This window comes from Rousettus aegyptiacus, unplaced genomic scaffold (assembly GCF_014176215.1).
Source record: "Rousettus aegyptiacus isolate mRouAeg1 unplaced genomic scaffold, mRouAeg1.p scaffold_m13_p_2, whole genome shotgun sequence".
Taxonomy (NCBI): Eukaryota; Metazoa; Chordata; class Mammalia; order Chiroptera; family Pteropodidae; genus Rousettus; species Rousettus aegyptiacus.
This window is the reverse complement of record NW_023416295.1, coordinates 35422012-35424845: the sequence shown is the minus strand read 5'-3', so window position 1 is coordinate 35424845 and position 2834 is coordinate 35422012. Positions and strand designations below refer to the sequence as shown.

At 36.5% G+C, this 2834-nt stretch overlaps 1 non-coding gene across 1 annotated transcript; it reads right to left on the bottom strand.

Moving 5' to 3' along the window:
- Positions 1 to 1614: 1614 nt before the first annotated feature.
- LOC118614429 lies at positions 1615 to 1721 on the bottom strand. The gene has a single exon (XR_004956035.1). It is a non-coding gene; the product is annotated as a U6 spliceosomal RNA (small nuclear RNA).
- Positions 1722 to 2834: the final 1113 nt, after the last annotated feature.

The following is a 2834-nucleotide window of genomic DNA, read 5'->3' as shown; positions in this document are numbered from 1 at the left end:
ACAGTCAATCATCCTTAAAAGAAACAATCTAAAAACCCATTTAGTCACTGTAACCAGCTCAAATTCCAGAATATCTGTGCGCTTTGAACTAATTTCAACAACATATCTGTCTGTGGCTTCTAATATGAAAATCTATGAACTACAGATAAATTGTCTTCTTCCACACACTTCCAATATTCAATGGTAAAATAATGTCTGCACAAAATTTTCCTTGTCAGAAAGGGAAGTATGGAAGACTCTCAACAGTCGGAGGACTGCAGGATTTCTAAAATCTTGCTGAATAGACACTATGAGCAGGCCCTACAATCAATAGGATTGGTGAAAATTCATTGAGTAGATCCAGAACCAGATTTCAGGTTTACTTATAGTTCTAAGTATCATAACATAGGATTTGTTCCATGATAGTTTTTTTTTTATGCAATTGGATAAATCTTATACTAATACTTTTTATTTTTTTGAATTTTTATTTATTTTTTATTTATTAAGTTTATTGGGGTAACATTAGTTAATACAATTATAATTTTTAGGTGTACATTATTTGTCATCTATATATTCTATTCTGTGATTACCACCCAAAGTTCAGTTTCCTTCAGCTACCATATATTTGATACCCTTTACCCACTTCACCCTTCCCTTTCCCCCCTAGATTTGACTGCCTTTACTCCATCTACCTCTCCCCTTCTCCCCCACTCCCTACCCTCTGGTAACCACTAGTCCATTGTCCATGTCCCTGAGTCTCTGTTTGTCCCGTTCATTTGTTACTTTTAGGTTTATATCCCATATGTAAGTGATATCATGTGATTTTCTACTTTTTCAGTCTGGCTAATTTCGCTTTGCATGATTATCTTGAGGTCTATCCATGTTGTCACAAATGGCAGTATTTCGTCTCTTCTTATGGCTGAGCAATATTCCATTGTATATATGTGCCACAACTTCTTTAGCTAACATCTATCGCAGGACACTTTGGTTGCTTCCATGTCCTGGCCACTGTGAATAATGCTGCTATGAACATCGGTGTGCAAATATCTTTTTGGATATGGGTTTTCAAGTCTTTGGGGTAAAGACCCAGTAGAGGGACTGCTGGATCATATGGTAGATCAATTCTTAGTTTTTTGAGGAACCTCCATACTGTTTTCCATAGTGGCTGTACCAATTTGCAGTCCTGCCAGCAGTGTATGAGGATTCCTTTTTCTCTGCATCCTCTCCAACATTTGTTATTACTTGTTCTATTGATTATAGCCATTCTAACAGGTGTGAGATGGAATCTCATTGTGGTTTTGATTTGCACTTCCCTAATAGCTAACAATGTTGAGCATCTTTTCATATGTTTGTTGGCCATTTGTATGTCATGTAGAGAGAAGTGTCTGTTCAGGTCCTCTGCCCATTTTTTGACTGGATCGTTTGGGTTTTTGTTGTTATTAAGTTGTATGAGTTCTTTGTATATTTTGGATATTAAGCCCTTATCACAGGCGTTGCTTGCAAATATATTTCCCATTCAGATGACTGCCTTTTTACCTTGTTGACAATTTCTTTTGCTGAGCAGAAGCTTTTTAGTTTGATGTAGTCCCATTCATTTATTTTTGCTTTTACTTCCCTTGCCTTTGAGGTCAAATTAAAAATATGGAATGCTTCAAGAATGTGTGTGTCATCCTTATGCAGGGGCCATGCTAATCTTCTCTGTATCATTCCAATTTTAGTATATGTGCCACCAAAGCAAGCACTGAAATTCTTAATAAGTTTTTAAAAACTTTAAAAAGGGGGTGGGGGGGAGTCCCTGAAAATCATATACCAGTTATTGTGAAACACATGTGGCCCAAAACAATGGGCAACGTGGCACTGAAATGGTAAGCCTTCGTGTCTGCCCAGCTGTCACTGGTTTTGGGCTGCCACAAGAAGGTTGTGACCTCAGGTGAGCAGATGGTCTGCAGCCAGGTAACAAGGCTTCTCCTGGAGGGGGTCCTGGGTAACCTATCTTCATGTCTAACACTGGCAAAATGCCATTTACTTCATGTTGTGTTAAGACCTTACCACAAGGTTTAAAGAGACGAAGTCATTTTCCAATGTTGCCTAATTTCTTAGTAAAAAAATTCCTTAGTGAGAGTAGTCAATTTTGTATGAAAATTCCCTCGGCATTATTTCAATTGTATCTTAAGTTTACAGTTTTAACATAATTCAGTGCATTAAAGAAAAAAGACAAGTACTAATTTTCTACTGAGTTTTAATATGCCAATCATACCCACATTACCAATACAGAGACTATTTTCAGTCTCTGTCTTTTTAAATTGAATTTCACTTAGATATACTTTCCAAATAGACTATTTCAGATAAAAATATATTTTAGGAAGATCTTAAATGTGGGGGATTCTAGAAACACATCAGTAATCACGGTTATAAATTAGAAAATAAACCACTGGTACCTATAGTACAGAAGGTGAAAGATCCAACGCAAACAGTATTTAAGCATCCCACTTTCATTTCTGATGCTCACTGGTATACAAGCAAGATCATAAGCATAAGAATCATCACCTAGTCCTCCCCGCCCCTCTTATCCTGCTCCCTTATTTCCATATTACTTATATCTTTCTAACTTACTATTCATATTTTCATTGCCTGTCTCCTTCCTCTTCAAGGTCAGGACGTTTTGTCAGTTTTGTTCGGTGTTATATTCCCAGCACGAAAGAAGAGTGGCTGACCCACAAAAAGTGCTCTAAAATAAGTGGTGAATGAATGAATGAATTAACGAGTCTGTAAAGTTCATAAAAAAGAAAAATTTCTAGAATTATGACTAAAAATATAGCCCATAATTTCACATTTGCATAATTACCAAAGGCCAA